This window comes from Nomascus leucogenys, chromosome 21 (genome assembly GCF_006542625.1).
Source record: "Nomascus leucogenys isolate Asia chromosome 21, Asia_NLE_v1, whole genome shotgun sequence".
In the NCBI taxonomy this organism is placed as follows: Eukaryota; Metazoa; Chordata; class Mammalia; order Primates; family Hylobatidae; genus Nomascus; species Nomascus leucogenys.
In genome coordinates, this window is record NC_044401.1 from 53,993,384 (window position 1) to 54,013,823 (window position 20,440).

At 43.6% G+C, this 20,440-nt stretch overlaps 1 protein-coding gene and 1 pseudogene across 1 annotated transcript in view; one reads left to right on the forward strand and one right to left on the reverse strand.

Moving 5' to 3' along the window:
- Positions 1-20,440, reverse strand: part of HRH1 (histamine receptor H1) — a 105,585-nt gene that overhangs the window by 14,371 nt on the left and 70,774 nt on the right. The window lies entirely within an intron of this gene.
- Positions 12,789-13,345, forward strand: LOC100604887 (annotated as a pseudogene).

Sequence of the window (20,440 nt, forward strand, 5' to 3'; positions counted from 1 at the left end):
ATTGTTCTGGTGGTCAACCGTAAACAAGAATGTAGCTTGAATAAATTATATCTATTATAATCAACAACACTTTGTTAATTTTACTAGAGATGCAATTAAAGGAACAGTTGAACAATTAGGCCCTACCAGCCAAATGGCCTGGGAAAACAGAATAGCCCTTGAAGTGATATTAGCTGAAAAAGGCGGGGTTTGTGTCATGATTGGAGTCCAATGTTGTATTTTTATTCCTAACAATACTGCCCCCGCTGGAACAATAACAAAAGCCTTACAAGGCCTTACCTCCTTATCATCCCACTGACCAGAACGATTTTCCCTCCCTCGGGGACCTGCATTTTGAAAAATCTGGTCCCTGAGGTTTTCCTTGCATAAATTCCAAAGAAAAGTCAGATACTATGGCCAAGAGTGTGGGAGATATTTGGGGACACGGATCCCATGTCACTACATGCCACTCAGGAGACCCCGCTGGGTCTGAGGTGCCCTCTCTGAGGATAAAGCCATGCCTATGGAAACAGTGCTGGACAGAGGGTGTGCTCTGGGCAGAGAGAATAAAAGCTAGAGGAGCCATGTGGGATGAGGGCTTGTCTGCAAGGAAGGCGGTCACCTGTAGGTCCTCCCTAGCTCTATGTCCTCAGAGTAGCAGCCTAGGGAGAGCTCTAGAGGCAGGAGCTGAGTCCTCACGCTTGCTCCGCTGCTTGCTGGGCTGTATGAATGTGTGTGAATGTGTGAGTGAATGTGTATGTGCATGTGTGTTTTTGTGTGTGTGTGTGAATGTGTGTGATTGTGTGTGAGTCTGTGTATGTGTGAATGTGTGAGTATGAGTGTGAGTGTATGTGTGTGTGTGGTTTTTGAGTACATGAGTGTATGTGTATGAGTGTGTATGAGTGTGAGTGTGTGTGTATGTGTGAGTGTGTAAGAGTGTGTGTGAGCATGTGCACCTTGAGTAAACAGCTTGGGGTGCCAGTTTACTCACCTTTAAAGTAGGGAGAATAGTAAGCCCTGCTGCCTGGGCCATTGGGAGGATCAATTGAGACAGTGGAGTGGGAAAGCTCTGTGATTACTTGGTAAAAAGCAGAAATGGACCCTTCTTCTCTAAGAGTGTACAAGCAAACCATCATTTTTGAATTAAGGCAACGACTCCATTCCGAAACCATTAGATGGGGAGGGGCTTTTACTAGAGTGATTACGGTCTAATCCCATCAGGCCCATGTGCCAGCAAACAACCCAGTCAGCGCTCCTTGCACATCCTGCGACACCAACAGGGGCAGCTGAAACAGTAAGAAGCCAAGCTTCTCACACATCAGTTACTAAATGCCCGCAAGCCCAAGGGGCATATCTGGGCGGAGAGGAGGAAATGGTCAGCTCAAGCTCAGGAGGTGAAGCAGCTTACTCAAGGTCACACAGCTGGGAAGTGGTTGCTAAGTTAAGATTTGAACCTAGGTCTATCTAACTCAGGGTTTCTCTATTTTTTTTTTTTTTTTTTTTTTTTTTTGAGACGGAGTCTCACTCTGTCACCCAGGCTGGAGTGCAGTGGCACAATCTCGGCTCACTGCAAGCTCCGCCTCCCGGGTTCACGCCATTCTCCTGCCTCAGCCTCTCCGAGTAGCTGGGACTACAGGCGCCCACCACCATGCCCGGCTAATTTTTTGTATTTTTTAGTAGAGACGGGGTTTCACCGTGGTCTCGATCTCCTGACCTCGTGATCCGCCCGCCTCAGCCTCCCAAAGTGCTGGGATTACAAGCGTGAGCCACCGCGCCCGGCCTATTTTTTTTTTTAGGCAAAGTCTCGTTCTGTCACCTAGGCTGGAGTGCAGTGGCATGATCTCGGCTCCCTGCAACCTCTGCCTCCCGGGTTCAAGTGATTCCCCTGCCTCGGCCTCCTGAGTGCCTGGGACTACAGTTGTGCAGCACTATATCCGGCTAATTTTTGTATTTTTAGTAGAGATGGGGTTTTGCTATGTTGGCCAGGCTGGTCTCAAACTCCAGGCCTCAAGTGATCCGCCTGCCTAGGTCTCCCAAAGTGCTGGGATTACAGGCATGAGCCACCACACCTGGCCCTAACTCAGGGTTTCTTAACCTTGGTCCTACCATTGACATTTGGGCTGCATGACTCTTCATTGTGGGGAGCTGTCCTGTGCACTGGGTGACGGCATTTAGCATTATCCCTAGCCTCCACTCACTTGATGCCACTAGCTGTGAGCCCCCAGTCATGACAACCCAAAATGTTACCAGACACTGCCAGGTATACCCTGGGGGATAGAACCACTGATCTAACTGAAGAACATGCACCCTGAACTACTACACTCCATTGCCAACCCAAGAGTGCACCTTTCAGCTCAAAGTAAGGCAGAACTTTCTAAAAAAGATGTTATCCAACAACCCAATAAGTTACCTTGAGAAAGACAGTAAGCTCCCCAACATGGGAAGCATGCAAGAAGAGGCAACCTGAATCTGATTCCAAATTAGAAATACTCCAAACTTTCTCAAGGGCAATGCAATTATTTACCTAAATAATGCTCAGCAACGTTGATTTTAGATAAAGCACCTAGTACAGTGTCTGGCATACATGAGGTGCTCAATTAATAGCGGTGGTTGTGTTTTCTTCCATTTCTTGGTGAGCACCACCATCCTGTACCTGGCACATTCAGGATCAGAGGACTCATCCTTGACCTTTCCTTGTTTTTCACTGTGGTGGAAGCTGCTAATAGTCTCCTCTCATGTCTAAGACTAGAACTCTGCTTCTCAGCTAAGTATACAGCTGCCTGGAATAGAAACTACATTTCCCAGACTCCTTTGTAGCTGGGTGTGACCACGTGACTAAATTCCAATGGGATGTAAATGCAAGTGTTGTTTGCAACTTCCAGAAAACAGCCTTAAAATAAAGGTGTGTACTTTTCTTTGACCTTTCATTCTTCTAGCTGGCTGAAATGTGGATATGATGAGTAGTGCTTAAGCAGCCATCTTGGGACCATAAGGAAAAGCCACACAATTAGGAAAGTGAAGCAGCCATCGGGACAGACTTCAGGTCCCTGATGATCATGGGGCTGCCATATCAGCTAGGACTGCCCACCTCTGGACCTCACGTCTACTTCATGGAAGCCATTGTTAGCTAGTGTTTTCTATCACACACAGCCAACTCGAATCCTAATTGATACACTGTCCCTGACTTCAAGGAGTTGATAAATTAGCAAGTGAAGAAATACGCAAGATAAACAGCATCGAAACAATTAAATTAAAAACCCTAGAATGCAGCTGGGTCAAACGTGGTGACTGGCGTAAGATCAAGGCAGATAGCTGGACAGCAGAGGGAAGAACTGCCTCTCTCAAGGCAGAATGCGGATGTCAGAAAGGACATCAGAGAAGAAGTGATATGCAAGCTAGGCTTTGAAGGATGGGTGGAACTTCGCCAGCAGGAAGAAAGAGGTATTTAAGGCTCAGTAGAAGAAAGAATCAAAGTACACAGCTGAGTTTGAGGAATTGGGAGGAATCATTGGAAGTGCCTGGAGCACAGAACGATGAGTCTGGAAGCACATGTTGGGGCCAAGGTGTAAGTAAGCTCCTTTACACGTTGATGCTGTTCCCCTGCCTGGAACATTCTTTTGCCTTGAAACTCTTACTTGTTCCTTTCTCTTGGTATCCTCAACTTCTAACATGCCCCTCTTATATCAACTTTCTTGTGGGATTATCATTCTTTAGCTGATTCTCCTCCAACTAAATGGGGAGCAACTCCAGTGGAGGATGTCCACTATTTCTGTCTCTGAAGTGCAACACCATGGGGACTTCCCCTTCGCTGATAGCTAGGACCCTGCATTTTCTCTTGCCATCATTTCTCCTGAGCCTGGCACCAGGCTGGCACATGATAGGTGCTCAACAGAGGTTTACTACATGAGCCCTGAAAAAACGAGACCCAGGGTCGGGCGCAGTGGCTCACACCTGTAATCCCAGCACTTTGGGAGGCCAAGGCAGATGGATTGCCTGAGGTCAGGAGTTTGAGACCAGCCTGGCCAACGTGGCAAAACCCCGTCTCCACTAAACATACAAAAATTAGCCAGGCGTGGTGGCAGGCACGTGTAGTCCCAGCTACTGGGGAGGCTGAGGCAGGAGAATCGCTTGAACCCAGGAGGCAGAGATTGCAGTGAGCCAAGATCATGCCACTGCACTCCAGCCTGGTGACAGAGTGAGACTCCATCTAAAAAAAAAAAAAAAAAGGAAAAAAAAAAGAGAGACCCAAACCAATACAGAGCAGCAGAAGCCAGGGGAGATGTACTAAGTGCAGAAAGTGTTAGCATAATTTTCAAAAGGAAGCTCAGACTTAACAGAAGTTTGAGGTAGGATTTATCCCATTGACGAATATTGTACCATACCTTTTGGTCCACTTTTCTACTTTTCGCTGAACACTTTATAGTTAAAAATTTATCTTATGGTAATCTAAAATGTAAATAAAGATTTACGCACAAAGATGCTCACTGCAACATTATTTATGATAGGAAATAAAGGGAAATGAGCTGGCATTTGGGAACTAAATGTATCTTGAGGTAGTGCGTCCGGAGTTGGTTCCTTCCGGCGGGTTCCCGGTCTCACTGACTTCAAGAATGGAGGCGCAGACCTTTGCGGTGAGTGTTACAGCTTTTTTTTTTTTTTTTTTTTTTTTTTTTTTGAGATGGAGTCTTGCTTTGTTGCTCAGGCTGGAGTGCAGTGGTGCAATCTTGGCTACTGCAAGCTCTGCCTTCCAGGTTCACACCATTGTCCTGACTCAGCCTCCCCAAATATCTGGGACTACAGGCACCCACCATCACGGCCGGCTAGTTTTTTGTATTTGTAGTAGAGCTGGGGTTTCACCATGCTAGCCACGATGGTCTTGATCTCCTGACCTCCTGATCCACCTGCCTCGGCCTCCCAAAGTGCATGAGGCACCGAGCCCAGCCAAGTGTTAGAGCTCTTAAAGATGGTAAGGACTCATAGAGTGAGCAGCAGCAACAGTTACCGTGAAGAGCAAAAGAAAGCTTCCACAGCCTAGAAGGTGACCCAAGTGGATTGCCTCTGCTGGCTGGGGTGGCCAGCTTTTATTCCCTTATTTGTCCCCGCCCACGTTCCGTTTTTGTCCTATCAGAGTGCCCTTTTTTCAGTCCTCCCCACTATTGGCTACTTTAGACTTCTGCTGATTGGTGCGCTTTAGAGGGCGCTGACTGGTGCATTTTACAGAGCGCTGATTGGTGCGTTTTACAGAGTGCTGATTGGTGCATTTTAGAGAGCACTGATTGGTGCATTTTACAATCCCCTTGCTAGCTACAGAGCGCTGATTGGTGCGTTTTACACTCCTAGCTACAGAGTGCTGATTGGTGCATTTTACAATCCTCTTGTAAGACAGAAAAGTTCTCCAAGTCCCCACTCGACCCAGGAAGTCCAGCTGGCTTCATCTCTCAGTAGCTACAGAATAGAATATCATGGGGTCCTTGATAATCATTACAGAGCACCAGCAATGAGATGGGAAAATGCTTATGATGAAATTACATTTATAGAAGATGTGGTTTGTTTGTATGTACAGTACAATGTCAATTCTGTTAACTAACAGGCTTCTATCCAGGGTGAATCTTTGTTGTGTTATATCAACCATGGTTTTCTCTGGGTACTGGATGATATTTATCATATTTGGTATTTCTCAGGATTTCAATAATGAGATTGTCTTCATTTTATAATAGGGAAAATAAGAGCTAACTGCATTCATTTTGAAAAAAAACAAAATATAGATTCCTTCAATAAAAAATAAAAATAAAGCAATGTTTTCCACATGCTTAGCACATCTTTTATTTTCTCTAGTACAAAGTGAGAGTTTGGGATTCCCTTTCTTGATTCATTCTAAACTGCCTCACCTGCTACTCTCCAGTCCAAACTGCTCTATCCTCTTCCTCATTTGTAGGCTGGTTATTCTAGTCAAGTAAGTCAGAACATTAATTTCTTTGATCTAATTCTGAGAAAGAGGTGTCATGCATGAGGGTGCTCCAGTACTGCATAATCTCATTAAGTCTGGCCAGGTCATAATTTCCATGAAACACCCAGGCTTATCAATGCCACTGGTTGTGATGAACAGAGCAGACTGCAAATAGCAAAATACCATTATGGGCCTAGTATTACAGGAACCTGACTGACTTAGAATCTGGAGGAGTTCTGGCTTAAGAGTCAGCCTTTGGGTAAGATGCAAGAGGCAGATGACCTTGCGGGAAGGCAGTGGCCCCAGTGGGTTTTCCAGGGGTGGAGGTACACATGCAAAGAGTCTACAGAGTCAGAGAAGAAAAGCTACTAAGAACAGAGGACTGTGTGTGGAGCAAGAGGGAGTGGTAGGGATCGGGGCAACCTGGAGAGCCTGTTCTCTGCTTGAAGAGGGCAGCTGCCACTCACTTGCCACCAACGGCTGCAGACTCAGATCTGCCTATTTTTAAAAGGAAACACAAAATCTGGAGTTTTTACATGAAATATTTTAGTTTTTAAATGCTGTCAATTATTCAATTGTTTCATTTGTCTTCTTGAACACTACACAAGGTAAACAAAACAAATTTTGTAAGCCCCCAGGTAGAAACCTCAAGCTGGTTCATAGGGGATGCAGAATGCTGAATATGAGATAATGACCCAGGAGTGGACACCTTTTGGGGTATCTTCCCAGCTCAAGTCAAGCCTCCTCTCTGAGAACCATCATCTCACCTAGGGTGGGCTCTGGCAGCCATAGTTGTACTATGTAACCCTGACCCCTGGGCACACGTGATTGAACCAGAAGTTGTCTCTGACCCAGAACAGACCGGTCAGCCCAGTTCTCTCTTCTGGAACACTGGACTTGGAGTTGTGCCATCAAGACAGTCTGTTGGTCTCACATATCTGATATATCATATATCTGATGTATCAAGAAGACAAATGAAACAATTGAATAATTGACAGCATTTAAAAACTAAAAGATTTCATGCAAAAACTCCAGATTTTATAAGTGGGGGTAAGTGGGGGTGGGGGGCTGCCACTGGGGGCAAGAGGGGGAGTGTTGCTCACCTCTGGGAATGCCAAAATAGAGGAGGGGATAGAAGAAGGCAGCAGACAAAATGCAATAATTCATATGCTGGAACAACCGAAATCTACCAGCAGAAGGATGAATTTAGACCTTTCCCTCATATCATACACAAAAATTAACTCATAATTGATGATAGTCCTAAATGTAAGAGCTAAATTTTTGTGACCTTGAGTTAGGCAAAGATTGCTGAGACAGCACCAAAGGCATAAGAAATTTTTAAAAACTGCTAGATTGGACTTCATCAAGATGAGAAACTTTTGGGTTTCAAGAGGTACCACTAAGAAAATGAAAAGCTATGGAATGGAAGAAAATACTTATAGGTCATATATCTGATATATCATATATCTGATGTATCCAAAATACATAAAGAACTCTTCCAACTCAATCATAAGAAGATAAATAACCCAACTTATAAATAGGCAAAGGATTTATATAGACATTTCGCCAAACAAGACAGAGGAATGGCTCAAAAGCACATGAAAGGATGTTCAACATCATTAGTCATTAGGGAAGTGAAAATCAAAACCACAGTGAGATACCACTTCACATGTACTAGGATGACTATAATTTAAAAAGAAGGACAATTACAAGTGTTGGTGAAGATGTGGAGAAATAAGAACGCTGAAACACTGCTGGTGGAAATGTAAAATGGTGCAGTTACTGTGAAAAGCAATCTGACAGTTCTTCAAATGGTTAAACATAGTTACCATATGACTCAGTGATTCCACACCTAGATATATACCCAAGAGAACTAATCGTGTGACCACAGAAAAACTTGTATGCAGATACTCATGGCATTATTCATAACCACCAAAAAGTGGAAAAAACCCAAATGTTCATCAACCGGTGAATGGATTTTGATTAAAATGTGGTCTATTTGTCAATAAAAATAAACACAGTACTGTTCCAAGCTACAACATGGGTGAACTGGAAAAACATCATGCCAGGTGAATGAAGCCAGACACAAAAGGCAACACATTGAATGATTCAATTTATATGAAATGTCCAGAATTGGCAAATTTATAGAGACAGAGAATAGATTAGTGGCTGCCTGGTAGTGGAGCGGGGAACAGGAAGGGATCTTTTGGAAAAGATGGAAATGTTCTAAACTTGGATTCTGATCATGATTATACAACTCTGTACATTTACTAATGATAACTGAATTGTATGATTCACTTAGAATGGGTGAATTTTATGATAGGTAAATTACACCTCAATCAAGTTGTTTTTAAAATTTTTCGGTGGATTAAGAAAGAGGCTGCTTTGGGTTCCAGATCTGTCTGTTTTTAAAATCTATTTCACTACACCAGTGCTGGGAAACAGGATCAGCTATAAGATTCCTCAGTGTCATTTAAATGAAAACAAACTAGTTGCGTAGCAGAAGAACTGCTTTAGCCAGAACCAAGATTTAGATAAAATAGATCTCATGGTTTCTTGTAAAAGGGGCAGTGAGATGTTATGTGTAACTTCTAAATTAGTCATCAGAAGTGGAAGGAGAGGAATGACTGAGCTACATCAAACCCTTTCCTCCCACACGTCTGTGATCTTCTCTCATTTTATAATTTGGTTTAAGAAATTGAACTTGTTTGATTGTTTGTCTACTCCCCACAACCCCCAGCCCTGGTGTGACAGGCTGGGATTTTTAAAGCTAAGTGCAGGAAAGGGAAGCTGAAGGATATTATCACTAAATGGCAAAAAAAAAAAAAAAAAAAAAGGCAGCATTAAAAGCCCAGCTCAGTTATCTCTTACTTTCTGACCTGAAAAAGCAAGGGAGAGGCTGGGTGCAGCGGCTCACGCCTATAATCCCAGCACTTTGAGAGACTGAGGTGGGCAGATCACAAGGTCAGGAGTTTGAGACCACCCTGGCCAATATGGTGAAACTCCATCTCTACTAAAAAATACAAAAAAATTAGCAGGGCGTGGTGGCCCATGGTTGTAATCCCAGCTACTTGGGAGGCTGAGGCAGCAGAATTGCTTGAACCTGGGAGGTGGAGGTTGCAGTGAGGTGAGATCGTGCCATTGCATTCCAGCCTGGGCAACAGAGTGAGACTTCATCTCAAAAAAAAAAAAAAAAAAAAAAAAAAAAAAAAAAGAAAAAGAAAAAGAAAAGAAATATTTTCAGGATTGCATCAGGCTGGGAGATTTTTCATACTGCGTCATTTAATCCTCATCGTGCTGGTAACCTCACCAAAATAATTCTGCCCTCAGCCTCCCATTTTAATGATGTGGAAACAGAGGCTTCTGGAGTTTTTAGGGCTTGGTGCCTGCACTAAGAGATCCCAGAGTGACTGAAGAGCAAGTTTCACTTAAAGGCCCAAGTGGCACCCATCTGCTAAGACCTTCCAGTGAACTTCACATACTCCCCCCACCCCATCCTCTTTTTCATTGTGAAGAGAGGGAAATAAATAAACACTTTAAATAAAGATTCCAGGGAGTTGAAAACATGGACATCCGTGCTAACATGAGAAAAGGATACAGTGAATACATCATCCTCTTTTTCACTGTGAAAAGAGGGAAATAAACACTTTAAATAAAGATTCCAAGGAATTCGAAAAAATGGATATCCGTGCTAACATGAGACAAGGACACAGTGATTACACCACCAAACCCAGCACACACACAACTATCATTTCAGGATATGATGAATAATGTTTTCATCTTGTTCCGAATCCTTGGAGATTAAACTCTGAGAAATATACTTTCAAAGACCAAAGTTATTCAGGCTGTTCTCTTCTTGAGGAAAAAAAGTGATTGATGACATTGAACTAAATAAAAGAGGTGGCAGGAGAAAAACAGAGGCAGAGGCGGCATTTATAAGAGAGAGCTCCCAGGGTGGTTACGAGTTCCTGTAACTTTTGTCTTTTTCAGTCAAGTGACCTGATGGACACCTGCCTGCAGCTGCCACCTCATCCCACACCTGGGGCTCTTTAGCACCACCTGCTGGTCAAGCCTTCTTGCTGGTTCTGGGGCCAGGTTATTTATATATAGGAGTTATTTATATATTTATATATAGAAGTTATTTATATATAGGGGCATAGGTGAGTGCGACTCGATCTGGTTCCTAGTTCTATTCTGATATTCACAGATGATTCATTTATTCATTCATCTATCTATCCATTCATTCTCCCTTCCTTCCATCGAACCATCCACAAAATCTTCACTGATGAATATTCTTGCCAGGTACAGATATTACGATAGCCACGGGATGAACACAGTTCCTATTCTCGTGGAGGTGCCAGCCTATACCAGTAATTCTCAACTCTGCCTGCCTGAGAACTTTGTTTTGTTCTGTTTTGTTTTGTTTTGAGACGGAGTCTCGCTCTGTCGCCCAGACTGGAGTGCAATGGCACGATCTCAGCTCACTGCAACCTCTGCCTCCAGGGTTCAAGTGATTCTCCTGCCTCAGCCTTCCAGGTTGCTGGGATTACAGGCGCCTGCCACCACATGTGGCTAATTTTTATGTTTTTAGTAGACAGGATTTCACCATGTTGGCCAGGCTGGTCTCAAACGATCCACTTGCCTCAGTCTCCCAAAGTGCTGGGATTACAGGCGTGAGCCGCTGCGTCAAAAGCTTTTAAAACATATTGAGATGTCATCTTTCAGGAAGATTGAGTAGAGTTACTTTCTCTATTCTTCTAAGTACAACTAAAACTCTGGATGTTATATTTAAAGCAAACACAAGAAGACTCTGACAGGTGGAGAGGCAAAGGCAAAGCAGTGAGGAACATTGGGGCCCAATGAGTGACACTGTGATGAGTTCCCTGGGCTTTTCTTTGGCCACATACATCAGAGATTTTGAGCTGAAGAAGCTGGCAGCTCAGAAATGGCAATCGGCACAGGCAAAACAAAAGCCTACTGTGTCTAGCCAAAGGACTGGGAAAGGGGCTGCCTAGCAAAATAGAAAACTTTGAGACAACACCTGCTCTATTTCAGCCAAACACCATAGAAAAACACTGTGCCCCGCTCCTGTCCTAGCCAGATGAGGCGAAGTGGGGAGGTGAGCCAAGACTTCCATCCTTGTCAAGCTGTAATGAAGTGACTCAACTCCCCTTGCTGGGGTGGCGTCCCCGCCATTCCTAGCAGGGAGCCGGGACTTGCATCCTGTCAGGTGGTGACAAGCCTTGCACCCACCCCCACGGTGTCAATAGGGGTGCACGGGGAGCAGTGAGGAGGCACTCTCATCCCTCCCAGCTGGGGACTTATCTGCAGTGGCCTAGTGGGGAGATGGAGCTCCCACATCTGCTCAGCAATAATGAGGAACCCATGCCCTTCAAGTGTCAAGAGAAGCAAAGTGGGGAGCCAGGACATCTACTTCCACCTGGAAGTAATGAGGCAGCACACTCTCCCCTTGTGTCCTCCAGCTTCCCCTGCTACGGCAGTGTCAGTCAAAACCAGATAAATCAGGAGATTTAAATATGATCCTAGGTCTCATAATACCTAAAATTTCCATATTTCAATTGAAAATCATTTTTCACATCAAAAAATGAGAAGGGATTTCAAATAGAATTTTTTTTTTTTTTTTTTTTGAGATGGAGTCTTGCTCTGTCGCCCAGGCTGGAGTGCAGTGGCATGATCTCGGTTCACTGCAACCTCTGCCTCCTGGGTTCAAGCAATTCTCCTGCCTCAGCCGCCCAAGCAACTGGGACTACAGGCGCATGCCACCAGGCCCAGCTAATTTTTTGCATTTTTAGTAGAGACGGGGTTTCACCATGTTAGCTAGGATGGTCTCGATCTCCTGACCTCATGATCCACCCACCTTGCCCTCCCAAAGTGCTGGGATTACAGGCATGAGCAACCACATCCGGCCCAAATAGGATTTTTAAAAAGCAATCATACTGGCGCGGCTCACGCCTGTATCCCAGCACTTTGGGAGGCTGAGGCAGGCAGATCACGAGGTCAGGAGATCGAGACCATCCTGGCTAACATGGTGAAATTCCGTCTCTACTAAAAATACAAAAAATTAGCTGGGTGTGGTGGTGAGCGCCTGTAGTCCCAGCTACTCGGGAGGCTGAGGCAGGAGAATGGTGTGAACCCGGGAGGCGGAGCTTGCAGTGAGCTGAGATGGCACCACTGCACTCCAGCCTGGGCGACAGAGTGAGACTCTGTCTCAAAAAAAAAAAAAAAAAAAAAAAGCAATCATACTTTGGAAGGCTAAGGCAGAAGAATCACTTCAACCCAGGAATTTCAGACCAGCCTGAGCAACATAGCAAGACCCCATCTATACAAAAAATTTTTAAAAAATGAACCAGGCATGGTGGTGTGCACCTGTAGTCCCCGCTACTCGGAAAGCTGAGGCAGGAGGATTGCTTAAACCAGGAGTTTGAGGCTGCAGTGAGCTATGATCATGCCACTGTACTCCAGCCTGGGAAACAGAGCAAGTCCCTGTCTTTAAAAAATAAATAAATAAAATAAAAATAAAGATAAATTTAAAAATGAATAAAGCAATTAATAGATACCCTGATGACAGAAGTGTTAGAATTATCTGACAAAACATTTAAAGTAACCATCGTAAAAATGCTTCAACATGCAAATGTGAACACACTTGAGACACATGAAAAAAATAAGTCTCAGCAAAGACACAGAAAATATAAAGAAGAAGCAATGGAAATTTAGAATGGAAATAATAATTGACATAAGAATCCAGAGGTGCCCGCCCTGCCTGAGGAGACGGACGTCATGGCGTGAAGCTGCAGCTGCTGCCGCTGCCACTTCTGCAAGGTCTCAGGGCAGGGCTGCAGCCATGTCCTACTGCCGGCAGGAAGGGAAGGATCGAATCATATTTGTAACCAAAGAAGATCATGAAACTCCAAGCAATGCAGAATCGGTGGCTGATGACCCCAATGATCCATATGAGGAGCATGGATTGATACTGCCAATGGAGACATTAACTGGAACTGCCCATGCCTTGGGGGAATGGCCAGCGGCCCCTGTGGGGAACAGTTCAAGTAGACCTTTTCCTGCCTCCACTATAGCACGGAGGAGATCAAGGGGTCAGACTGTGTAGACCAGTTCCGGGCCATGCAGGAATGCATGCAGAAATACCCAGACCTCTATCCCCAAGAGGATGAGGATGAGGAAGAGGAAAGAGAGAAGAAGCCAGCAGAACAAGCAGAGGAAACAGCTCCCACTGAGGCCACTGCAACCAAAGAAGAGGAGGGGTCAAGTTAATGAAGGCCACGAGGCACTGGGCTCCAGTCCTTTTGGAGTGAACCTTTTGCAAAAGGCCTTGTCGTCACCTTCCAAGAAAGTGTCTTTCCCTCTGTTGTCCTGTGCACTGTAATATACAAAATAACTTATTTTGATGATCGGGGTCTTGACCTCTTGACATATACACTGAAAAAAAATGGGGGTTGTATGTATGTGTGTCCTACCCAAACCTGTGGCCGCCACTTTTGAATTCTCTTCTCAGATTGCCCTGAATTTTGCCACTTTTAAATCATGTACTGAATTAGCTCAGCAACTAAAAACCATTACCCAGGAAGGTTTCTTGTGAGTGAGCTGATTTATTCTGATTCATTACCTTGCTTTTAGTAGATTTTATACCCCTTGGGGAAATAATACAAGTAATAAAAACAAAGACATCTTCTCTTAAAAATGCTGGGGTAGGGCCTCTAATAGCAGAGGCCAGATGGTCAGATACGATTTCTGCAAACCCATCTTGACCTTGAGTATGTGAAGGGGTACTGTACTTCATTCCTGATACATTTTGGTTTCCATGTTGGTGTTGAGCTCCTGTTTGGATGATCAAGATTTGGACCCTCCCATTCACAGTCCCTTTCTAAGTGAAGGGAGAGGCTGGCTTGGCTGTTCCTTGTTACTCCGAAAGCCCTGGTTTGGGGCCCATGTTCACACAGGCTCTCAGTCTGGTCAGGTGCAATGTTCTGGAGAGGTGGGGACCTAATTATTACTGGAGTAGCAGCAAGAGAGGGAACATTGTGAATTAAGTATTCAATTAAAAGGAAACATGATTTCTACCTGGAAAAAAAAAAAAGAACCCTATTGATGGGCTCAAAAGCAAGAGGGCAGGAACAGACGAAAGAATCAGTGAACTAGAAGATAAAACAATAGAAATTCCCAAATCTGAACATCAGAGGGAAAAGAGCCTAATAAACAAACAAACAAACAAACAGAACTCCAGGGTCCTGTGGGACTATAACGGAAGAGGTAACATTCATATAATCATAGTCCCAGAAGGAGATGAGAAAGAGGGTGGCAATGATAATGTGCTTTGAGAAATAATGGCTGAAAATGTCCCAAATTTGGCAAGAGACCTAAATCTACAGAATCAAGAAGCTGTTAACCAAACAGGATAAGCCCCCCAAATATACACCAAAACACATAATAATTAAACTCCTGAAAATGAAAGACAAAAAAAACTTGAAAGTGTCAGAGAAAAACACCTTACCATAATGAGAATGATAGCAGATTTCCCACAGAAAACATAGAGACACGAAGAAAATAGCATTATATTTTTCAGATGCTGAAAGAAAAGGACTGTCAGCCCAGACTCTTACACTCAATTAAAATATCTACAAGGAATAAAGGTAAATCAACACATTCTCAGATGAACTTGTACAGGACTGTGTGCTAAAAACTACAACATGCTGATGAAATACATCAAAGATGTAAATAAACGGAGAGTGTGTATGGATCGGAAGTCTCAACAGAGTAAATATGTCAATTCTTCCCAAATTAACATACAGATTTAATGCAATTCCTATAAAAATATCAGCAAGATGTCTTAAAGATATAGACAAGACTCTTCTAAAATGTATAGGGAAAGGTGGAGAAACTAGAATAACTCAAATAATTTTGAGAAAAAGAGAATAAAATGGGAGAAATCGACCTACCCAATTTAAAAACTACTATATATTAATAGCTACAGTAATCAAGACTTTGTGGTATTGGCAAAGGAATAGACACATAAATCAATAGAATAGAACAGAGAGTCAAGAAATAGAAATAGAACCACACAAATATTCTCAGGTGATTTTTGACAAAGGTGCAAAATTAATTTAATGGAGGACAGAAAGCATTTTCAACAAATGGTGCTGGCACAATTGGACGTCATAGGCAAAAACTGAACAACAACCTAAACCTTATGTCTTGTAAAAAAATTAACTCAGGCTGGGCACAGTGGCTCATGCCTGTAATCCCAGCACTTTGGGAGGCCGAGGCAGGCAGATCATGAGGTCAAGAGATCGAGACCATCCTGGCCAACATGATGAAACCCTGTCTCTACTAAAAATACAAAAACAAGTGGGCACGGTGGCACGTGCCTGTAGTCCTAGCTACTTGGAAAGCTGAGGCAGAATCGTTTGAACCTGGGAGGTGGGGGTTGCAGTGAGCCAAGATTGCACCACTGCACTCCAGCCTGGTGACAGAGCAAGACTCCGTCTAAACAAAAAATAATAAATAAATAAATAAATAAAAAATTAACTCAAAATGCTCCACAGACCATTAAATGTAAAATGTAAAACTGCAAAACTTGTAGAGAAACACATTAGAGGAAATCTTTAGGATCCACAGCTAAGCTAAAAGTTCTTAGACCTGTGACTAAAAACACGATCCATAAAAAGAAAAAACAATGAATTGGACCCCATCAAAAGGAAAAATTTCATTCTGTGAAAGACCCTGTTAAGAGGATAAAAAGACAAGGAGAAAATATTTGCCAGTCACATATCTAACAAAGCACTAGTATTTAGAATATATAAAGAACTCTCAAAACTTAACAGTAAAAAGCAGACAATCCAATGAGAAAATGGGCAAATGACATGAGGAAACATTTCATCAGATAGATGATACAAATGGCACATCCGCATGTGAAAAGATGTTCAATATTACTAGCCATCAGAGAAGTGCAAATCAAAACCACAATGAGGTATCACTGCACAGCCATCAGAATGACTAAAATAAAAGACAGTGGCAACACCAAATGCTGATGAAGACTGCGGAGAAACTGTATCACTCATACATTTCTGGTGGGAATGTAAAATGATACAACCATTCTGGAAGAGTATGGCAGTTTCTTAAAATACTAAACATGTAACTACCATAAACTTGAGTAATTGCACTCCTGGACATTTATCCCAAAGAAACTAAGACTTATTTGCCCACAAAAACCCTGAACATGAATATTTATAGCAGCTTTATTCACAATAGCTCAACGCTGGAAACAACTAGATACCCTTTGATGGGTGAATGAGCAACCAACTGTGGAATACTACACAGTAGTAAAAAGGAATGCACTAGTACGATGCCCATCTGCTTGGATGAGTCTCCAGAGAATTATGTGAAGTGAAAGAAGTCAGTCCCAAAAGGTTACTAACTGTATGACATTTATATAACATTCCTGAAATGACACAATTACAGAAATGGAGAACAGATTAGTGGTTGCCAGGGGTTAGGGATGGGGGAGGTGAGAAGGAAAGGGGATGTGGCTATAGAAAGGCAACATTGGTGATGGAACTCTTCTGTACTTGATCGTCTTTATGTCCATACGTTGGTTGTGATATTTTACTACAGTTTTGCAATGTGCTACCACTGGAGGAAATTGAGTACAGTGTATGCAGGATTGCTCTATACTATTTCCTACAACTGAGTGTTCCTAAAAGGCTTAATGTAAAAAGACTCATACTGATACCTTGGCCGCACTCCCAGACTCCCAGCCACTATGGTTTAAAGGTCCCTAGGTGATCCACTGTGCAGCCAGGATTAAAAAAATCACTGGTCTAGGCCAGTGCTTCCTAAACCTTCATATGCAAAAAAATTTTCTGAGAGTCTCATTAAAATGGCTCAGGAGGTCTGAGGTAGGGCCAGAGATTCTGCATCTCTAACAAGCTCCCAGGTGATGCTCATGCTGTTGGCCCACGAACCTCACTTTGCATAGCAAGGGCTTTTACACTGTGGTTACATCCAGGTTGGGTTCATAAGAATTATCAGAGCAACTGTGAAATATATCGTACACTGGGATCCAGCTTAGTCGATTCAGTAGGATCCAGTAGGTCTGGACTGGTGCCGATGACTCTGTGTTTTTTAATAGCTCCCCTGGTGAACGTGGTGCCCAGCCAGGTTTGGGATCCAGCAGCAAGCTGCCTCTTGCTCCTTGATTCCTCTGTGTATGAGCTCACCTTGGCACCCAAGGCCAATAATAGAATTTAAAGTTCTTGTCTTCATGCCCAGTACTTTCACCATCTTAGACCTGGGGTCAGGCCCTGGGACTTGGTCTCTCTCATCTGCCCCTGAACCTACCCAGTAGACTTCAGTCAGTGTCACCTCCCTAGAACATGCTCTGGTGTCTCCTGTCCGTCACTGGCCTTCTAGAGGCCAGCCGCCTACTCCTTTTGTTCATCCTTTAGAGGCTGCCTTGGTCTAAGCTCGTTTGCTCTCACCTGGGATACTGCAACAGCCCCCTATCTGGCCAGCCTGCTTCCAATCTCACTCCCTGTAGTCCCCACCCATGTCAACTGCAAGCAATCTTTCTAAATCCACATTTCTCTCCTTCAGTTACTAACTTATTCCTATTATAATTTTTGCTGATCTATGTCTTTCCTATACCACCATTTACTTTATATATATATTTAAATGGATCTACTTTTTGCTGAAGTTTATTTCACTACCACATATGAAAAACAAGTTACCATTTTTTTGTTATCTACAGAACTTTCCATAGGCATAAATAAGATGACAATAAAACAATGTGATTTAATTCTAGCCAGATATTGTGAGGAAGGCTTTGCTTTGTTAAAGAGAAACCTTAGCAAGAGTAAGATGGGTGTTAAAAACCTCCCAGCATCAAACTGAGACTCTCTTGGAGGTAATCAGTACTGAAATACACAAGTAAGACTTGAAAATCTGTGTGAGTCAATATTAATTAATGGTACATCTCTGTACCATTTACAGTCACTTCAGGTAACACCCAAGATGTGGTAAACACTGTCTTAAATCTTGTCATATATTGCTTTGCTCCTAAATGCCTTGAAGGAAAAGTTCAGACTCCTTAGGCTGTTGGTATGACATTTCCTCCATGTTTTGACCCACAGCACTCCAGCACAAATGAACTCGCTGTCCCCAAACACCCCAGGTTCTTTCAGTTTTGGGGGATTCTACACACAGTATTCTCTTCTCCAGGAAGAGGATGTGTCTTGCAGATTAGCATTTCATTTATATTTACTATTGTCTCCTTATGGGCCCATTTCAGAGCCACCTGGAACAAAGTAGGTGAGAAGAATGAAAAGGACAAAGGAGAGGTGGAAAGGTTGATAAAGAAGATGGGAAGAAAAAGGGAGGGAGGGAGGCAGAGGGAAGGAAAATATCAATGAACTTCTGTTTATTTTACAAAGTCCATCTTAACTGTTCCTTCTTTTTTGAAGCTTTCCTGTATCCCTTAGCCATATCTAAGCATTTCTTCTTCTAGGTTCCCACAGTATTGTTTCCATATCTCTATTAAGGCATTTAACGCTATATTCTTTTTTTTTTTTTTTTGACATAGTCTCACTCTGTCGCCCAGGATGGAGTGCAATGACAAGATCTCGTCTCACTGTAACCTCCACCTCCTGGGCTCAAGCCATTCTCCTGCCTCAGCCTCCCAAGTAGCTGAGACAACAGGCGTGTGCCACCACGCCTGGCTAATTTTTGTATTTTTTTAATAGAGATGGGGTTTTGCCATGTTGGCCGGGCTGGTCTCAAACTCCTCAGGTGATCCACCCACCTCGGCCTCCCAAAGTACTGGAATTGCAGGCATGAGCCACTGTGCCCAGCCCATTATATTCTACTGAATGAATTCAGGTGTCCTTCACGTAGACTTTGATCCCTACAAGGGCAGGAGCACTGTGATATTCACTTACATTTCCAGCACCTAGTCCAGTGGCTTTCAAACCTGGCTGCACATTGGAATCATGAACAGAGCTTTAAAAAAATACTGATGCTGAGGACTCACCACTCCTGGATTTGATTCTGATGTAATTGGTCTGGGGTGTGTCTGGGTTTCAGGATTAAAAAAAAAAAATTTGTTAGAGACAAGTTCTCGTTCTGTTGCCCAGGCTAGAGTGCAGTGGCACGATCACAGCTCACTGTGACCTTGAACTCCTGCCCTCAAGCAACTCTCCTGCCGTGGCCTCCCAAAGCAGTAGGATTATAGGCACGAGCCACTGTGCCTGGCCTGGATTTTTAAAACTCTCCAGATGGTTCCAATGCAACCAATATTGTGAATCACTTTCCTAACTAAAGCTGAATTATGGTAGGAGGAGTTCAGTAAGTGATGAATGAATAAGTAGATGAATCCTGCCTTTAACGCACCACAGTTCTGACCCAACATGACCACATTCAGAGTTTCATGTTATGCTAATTCATTAATATATTCAGGAACTATTAATTAAACAATAATGTGGTACCAGGTATTATGCTAGGCCAAGCCACTAGAGATGGACATGTGAATAAGACTCCCAATTCTCCCCTTGTTTTTTATATGCCTTAGGGATGGCTGGGGCCTGTCCTAGTTCATCCAAGAACTTTCTGTCCTGCTGATTAATTGGCCAGCTCCAACAGCAATCATTTCCCTAGTAACTGATAGCAAATCTTACTTCTGGCTGCTTCCTTGGGCAAATGCTATCTAAGGACAGACTCTATTCACTCTCAGAGAGAGGAAGTTCCTAGGGGGTGTGGGCAAGTCAAGAAACCACAAAGAAAGTGGTCTTGTCTAGATCTCTCCAAGCACTCCAGAAGTGAAAGGGAGATGCTCAGGTGCAGACCAAAGTCCTGGGCAGCTCAGACAGGCCTCCATCTGGGTGTGTATTTACATAACGAAAATGTAAGGCCGGGCGTGGTGGCTCACGCCTGTAATCCCAGCACTTTGGCAGGTGAGGTGGGCAGATCACCTAGGTCAGGAGTTCGAGACCAGCCTGGCCAACATGGGGAAACCTCGTCTCTACTAAAAATACAAAAATTAGCCAGGCGTGGTGGCGGGTGCCCGTAATCCCAGCTACTTTGGAGGCTGAGGCAGGAGAATTGCTTGAACCAGGGAGACGGAGGCTGCAGTGAGCTGAGATCGCGTCACGGCACTCCAGCCTGGGCGACAGAGCGAGACTCCGTCTCAGAAAAAAAAAAAAAGATCTTAATCACCCCATAGGTAAATGGCATTTCCTTCCCAACCACTACGGTCTCATGCTCAGACCTACTTCAAAACTCTCCCTGTTCTGTTCTGCTGCAGACTTTGACAACATCTTCTCTCAACTGCTGTCACAGCTTCCTAACTGGTCTTTCTGCTCCTGGTTTTGGCCTCTTTCACACAGAAGCCAAATGATCTTTCTAAAACCACAAATCCAATTCCCCTCCTCAAAACTCTTTAATGGCTGGCCACTGTTGTCAGGATATACAGAAGCCCCCTGACCCCAC